General features: G+C 33.6%; 1 pseudogene; it reads left to right on the top strand.

Annotated features, from left to right (window-relative positions):
- Nucleotides 1-3075: 3075 nt before the first annotated feature.
- On the top strand, nucleotides 3076-3170 carry LOC143649019 (U2 spliceosomal RNA; annotated as a pseudogene).
- Nucleotides 3171-6676: the final 3506 nt, after the last annotated feature.

The following is a 6676-nucleotide window of genomic DNA, read 5'->3' as shown; positions in this document are numbered from 1 at the left end:
TACCTGGGCTGCCACAGTCCCTTATTAATATTTTTCATGAGATTTGCATATTTATAGAATGAGATTTTGAAAATTATGAAAGTACTTTTGAGAACATTCAAGCACTTCAGGGAAAATATTAGATATTTTAATGTATACTGGGTTAAAACAATTTTGTATAATTTGGGACAAAATTTATAACTTTATTCATGGTGCTATATATATATATATATATATATTCCATTTCTGAAAATAATTTAATGATTGTTTTTCATCTGGATCTCATAATTTCTTTGGCAATTCTTACATTTCAAATACAAATAAATGTGTGCTTCTCTTCAAAACATTAGAAGATCTTATAGAGCAAATAAAGAAACCATCTAATCCAACTGAGAATTTCTAGATAAAATCCAGTTCTTATTGTTTATTACTGGAATGAATTGAATTAAGTCACTCAGAAATGAATTTTTATGAGTTCAAAGGAAATCTGTTATTGCCCGTTAAAGAATCTAATTATGTAAGGGTAAGTGATTCGGAGTGATGAAATTTCTTGTGTTGAGGTTATAATGAACCTCTCCTTGAAGAATTATTTGGATTAGAATATCAGGTAGATATAATTTTTAAACAGCCTCCAAATGGTATGCTTCTTGTTCCAGATCTGGAAGTCTATTCTGCTCTTCCCTTCCCAAATTTGTATTTTATGATATTATATTGTTAGCTTTAGATCAGTCAAAGTGGAAATGTTTGTACCTTGGGAATCTGTAAGCATTGGATTTATTTTCCACTGAGAATGGTTTACCAGCACATCACTGCACCAAACTCAAAGGTATAAGCTTGCTGGAAGTGTCAATGTCAAAAAAGGGCTACTGAGTCCAAATCATTTAGAAATGTAGCACTGACCAAAACACCTAAGTAATCAAACTGAGGAAAATATCTAAAAATTTACATGACAGTTTAAATTTTACACAAAATTATTTCAGTCCCTTATCATCTTTATGTAATCTTACAAGTTTATGTAAGACAAGGGCAGTGTTATCTGTTTCTTTAATATTTTCTCCTTTCCTGTGGCCTTTCTTCATATAGCAACACATACGCGCAGAAATGGTATAGATAAAACCTTAAGTAAGATTAATCTGTATTTTCAGTGGTCTGATGAGAAGGTTCTGGTGTAAAATTGGCCAGGTGATGGTGCCCAGTTGTCTGGTCAGGCAAGCACTGGCCTACCCATTACTGTAAGGATATTTAATGACTGGTTGATAAACCAGAGGGCTGGTTTATTAAATATTCAGTCATTTGATTGCAGCTGTGGCTGATTTTATCACTATGAAATAAGGGCTCATCTCCCACAAAAAAGATCTTCCAATCAGTTGAATTTGATTCAATCAGTTGAAGACTTTTAAGGGAGAAGAGAGAATTTTCATTTCTTTTTCAACCAGAGACCCTCTCCTGTGGAGTTTGTCAAGACCCTTCATTGGAGTTGCCAGCTTCACAGCTGCCCTGTGGCTTTTGGACTCTTGTTTTATAAATTTCACATTTACAGATATCTCCTATTGGTTCTGTTTCTGTAGAGAACCCTGGATAATACAAATGGGATATCTGCTTGTTAAAATAAATTTAAATTTTCCCACAGACAGTCAGTCATCATAAAGATAAGAAATTAATGTAAGCAATACCATATCATACGTAACCTTGTACAAAATTGTGAAATACTCCAGATGATTTCAATTACTTTAACACAGACTCATAGAAAATAAACCATTTTTAACCTGAAAACTTTAGGATAAAGTTGACATAGAATGGAAAAAAGAATTACTCAATTGAAAAACGATGAAGGCATTTTCATGAAGAATAAGAAGAGCAATCTAGTAGGGTGGTTGTCTCTGGAAGTTTCTAAGTAAAATCCATGAATCCAATATCTGCCACAATATGCTGGGTGGCAGCAGTCATATCCTTCCTCACAATCCTTGCAGCCATAGCCACAGACAAAGCCACTATAGCCATTGTCATGACAGCTACCCAGACGTCCAGAACAGTCTCCATAGCAGCACATGGTTATAGGAGTGGAGGGTTTGGTTCACAATCAGGGCATCAATTTCTTCAGTGTGGGCAACACCATTTGCCAATGTCCTTTTAAATGTACCATCAGTCATGGGAGGGACATTTCTCAAGACATGTGGATAACATATTTACTCCTAATTTGCATTATTACATGTCGAAAATCTTGTTTCGCCAGACACCATGAACCCCTTATAGGTAAGATGACTATGAGTCAAAATATCTACAGTCAAGCCATGTCCCTATATTGTGCTTTTCATATTCTCATTTTAAAACACTAACTCTTTACTTGGTTAATTTACTCTCTGAGTAGTTTTGTCTAATTTAATCATGGATTTTGTTTGAAAATGTTGCTTTTTAAAATTGTATTATTACTTCTTCATGTATTATATGATGAGCTATAAGTGTAAAAACAATTGTCATCATCCACAGAGTCCATTCAAGGGTCAAAAAAGCTTCTTATTCTTCATTTTTTATTAGCAATATTTCATGTAGATTTAGAGGCATATAAAATGGTATTAGAAATCTCCATAATTCATCCCTGTGAAATTCTATCATCAATTTCCTATTGTGAATCTCAATCCTAAAAGTAGTTTAAATAAATACATGAAGCAACATTGCCATTATTATGTCAATAAAATGGAAAATTCCTAAACATCCTTTGGTTGTGTATTTATGGTCAGTTTTCCTTTATTGTGCCACAAATGTTTTTAATTCTATTTAAGTTTATGGTTTTTCTTTTATCCCTTTTGCTCATGAATTTATTTTTGAAATATAAATAATATATTATTTGTTCTATAAAACAAAAAAATATTTTTAAAAAATAATTTCATTGACAGACCGTCAAACACATGCAATCCATTCATGGTATTACTCAAGAGCTCACAATAACATCACATAGTTATGTCTTCATCACCATGATCATTTTTAAAGCATTTGCATCACTCCAGAAAAAGAAATGAAAAAAGAAAAAACCCTTACTCCTGTGCCTTATTTCCCACCCCCGCTCATTGACCACTGTTATTTCAGTCTACCCAGTTTATCACTTCTTGGCCTTTTGGTTAAGATCAAATGTAGTATCTGTTCTTATAAGACTATATAATTCTTAATTCTGGTTTTGACTGATTTCATCCTTGGGCGTTTCTTTTCATATGTTTCTCTATCCTGTACCAGCTGTAACCTGGTAGCCTGATGTCAAGGGTTGATGTGATAAAGTTTATTAATTTTTTGACAAGAATGATGTAAGTGTTTTGTGTACTTTCTTTTTAGTAATATTAGAATTGCATGGTATTGCATTGTTTCACATTTAGTAATTAAGATTTTATTAGTCTTCATGTCATAATTTGCTAAGTAAAAAAAGATCCATCATTATTTCTGCATAATTTAGTTGTATATATTATATAAAAAGAATTTAAAAACTTTCATCAATAATAGATTTCATTCAGGAGAGACAGATAAATGTTAATTATCTTTCTTAATCAATTTTCACAATAATGAAGGGTTTTTTGGCAATTTTTAAGAATAACCCTATCTTAAGTATCATAAATTCATAAAATTTCTTGGCTAAAAATTGTCCTGTGGAGACAGGTGGAGACTGGTGGAGAGTGTTAAATTTTACTCATGTATATTTTGGACAAGACAATAATAGCGCCTTTTAAAAATTCCTCCATTTATAATATTTCAGTATTCTCCAAGCCCATCCTTATATTATCTGTACTTGTCATTGAATCAGCCATTTTATAAGCTGATATTAGAGACTGTAGTCTACTGTTTGTTGTTCATTGCAGTTGTTGCATTGTGATTGCTAAGGACTATCTCAAAGGAGAGAGCAGCAAAATATATCTGCAAAAATAAAGTTCAAGATAAAAATATCATGAGTCAAACAGACAATCTAAATTCCAATTGAAGATTTTAGAGCTTCTCCTTGAGGTCTTTCATTTTAAAGTGGTATAGCCCTTTATTCCTTTAAGAGGAAGCCAAAATGTTGTAAGGTGCAAACAATCAATTATGTACACATGGCAGTTCATCTTTAGCTAGTATTAGAAGTATACAGAAAATAAAAATTCAAAATAAAAAAGATGGAAGATTTTGGCATGTGGAAATTGGAAAAAGGTCAATTATGACAGCCAAATATTGAATTTGAGAGGCTGTGCCACAACTCATTGTCACCTTTCCAAACAAATGGTCATGAATGGTCTTTAAGGCTAGATCAGTCTTTTAAGATTGTAGCTGTATGGAAGTCTGTCTACCTTTTACAATCATCCACATAGGAAAATGATTGTGACATACACAAAAGACAAATTGTATTTGAAAAGAGATTAAATTTATTGAAAGACTTATTTAGGACATCGAAGGAAACATTTATCTGTAAATTTAAAAATATTCTTTATTATTTTGCATATAAACTACAGAGATGATATTTGTAGTTCTTTCTTGATATTATAGTGTTAGATTATTACTATGTTGTAGATACTAGAAAGGATGAACAAAACAGACAGCCATTGCTTCACAGGTGAACACATCCAGTAGGTCAGGGGCTTCATTATATTTGTCAATAGCATCCATATGGCCAGTATCTTCCATACCAGGATGGGCGGTAGCAGCCGGATCCGTAACCACCAAAGCCAGGGTAACCACAGCCATAGCCCCAGCCATAGCCGCAGCCCAGGCCTCCACAGTAGTTCCTGTAATAGATCATGGTGTGAGGAGTTGATGGTTCAGGTGTGGGAGAGGAGGAGTTTGTCTTGAATCTGATATCACCATCTTTGCAAGACCTTTTATACTTCTTCTGTAGTAGGTGTGGCAAACCACAGGCAAAGTTGTCCTCATTGCAAATTATTTTTGCATTAACAATGAACAGCATCACTAACAAACCCCCATAAATCTGTTATGTCATAACTTCATGCTATGTCATGAAGCCTTTAAAGCCAGAATTAATGTGTGCTCTTGTATCAAGATTTTCACCATTAAACCAAATGCCTTGAATGCCACATTCTGACCTGGTGTTAAAGACGTTGCTCACTGAAGGCTTTCATTCAAATTGCGCGATGAGACTCTACGATCACAGATACTACACAAGCCACAAATGATTGAATAATTTTTTTGTTACTAATATCCTCAACTTCATCCACCCATTTTGGTCTAGGAAGTGACCTACAGATTCTCAAGATTTCTTCGAACTTAGATATAATTATCAGCATCCTATTTACAGCTGGGGCAGCTAAAGCATGAAGATGTAAAGTAACATTCTTAGCATAATACATCTAAAAGTGGCAATTTTAAGCTTTAAACCCAGAGTGCTGATTCCAGCAGTTTTACTCTTATCTAGTATGATTTAATGGCTCCTCATGAATTGTTTTACTATGAACTTAAGCTTAGGAGTTTGACGTATTCAATTCAATACTAAACTTATTGAATATGACTCATTCAATTCAGTACTAAACTTAATTGCTATACAATATATTTGCCTTTATAAACGTTTACCCAAATCTGAAATATTTTCTCAGGAACTCTGTTTGTGAAAACCTCCTATGTTCCATGAAAATATATCTTGGCCAGTTTCACATATTAAACTATAGGCAAACTTTTTCTCATCTTTTGTCAGAACACAAATATGCCAAATTACTTGAACTTTAAACAAAATGATTTCATGAATATGAGATTTAATAAGTGAAACGGAATTTCATCCTGAATCTATCACCAGATCCAGGACCTAAATTTGAAACCATAGGGGAAATATTTAGAGTTTAAAAAAGTGTAATAAAAAGCATTATTGTTGTACACGAGAATGAAAAGTCCTGTTTTCTTGGTCTGGTGTTACAGAATTTTAAACTATTGAATGCCTTTTAACAGTCTCATAAATCTCAGTGATAAATTTCTTTTGATTTAGTAGTAAACTAGCAGCAATATCAAAAGTAGGATAATTTCTATTAGAAACTTTGTAGGTTCAACACGGAAAGAAGTTCAGGTTAAGTTAGACTATCATGACCGTTTAATGTCAACAAAAAAAAGATAAAATTATTTGATTGGAACAAGTCACAGTTAGTCTACTGAAAAAGCTGCTTTTGAACATAAAGGTTGATTATAAGAGTATAATTTGAAGATATGATGTGAGTAGGGCTTTATGGGTGATACGATAGATTCACATTTTGGGCCAGGAGATAAGTCTTATCAAAGGATATGTCTTCTGTGTCTCTGAGGCTATGTCCTAAAATCTGAAGTCAATGAATTACTCAGAAAATCCTGCAAATTAGCTGATAGCATAAGAAATATTGGGACTCAATTACACTGAAGGTATTTAAAAAGGCTTTCTGTCTGGGTAATTGTCCAAACTGAAATCACCTACATACTTCTCTACACAAGGACGACATCAACAACCCAAACCATGTGTGGAATCACTATGGACACCACAAATGGGACTGTGACTATGGCTCTTGCTTATGTCTGTGGCTTCCGCAGACTGGGCTACAGCTATGGCTTTAGCTATGGATATGGCTTCAATTCTCTCTGTGAATGTGGCTCTTGCTCTAACCGCTGCTGAGGATGCCAAGGGAGATTCTCTCTTTACCTCTGAACATCATGATTCCCTAGTTAGATCCCCATATGTCCTGGGTCCCTCTCTTAAGTGAAAGCTATATACATC

This window comes from Tamandua tetradactyla, chromosome 10 (assembly GCF_023851605.1).
Source record: "Tamandua tetradactyla isolate mTamTet1 chromosome 10, mTamTet1.pri, whole genome shotgun sequence".
Classification (NCBI taxonomy): Eukaryota; Metazoa; Chordata; class Mammalia; order Pilosa; family Myrmecophagidae; genus Tamandua; species Tamandua tetradactyla.
Note: the sequence above shows the minus strand (reverse complement) of the source record. Positions and strands in the feature narration are given on the sequence as shown.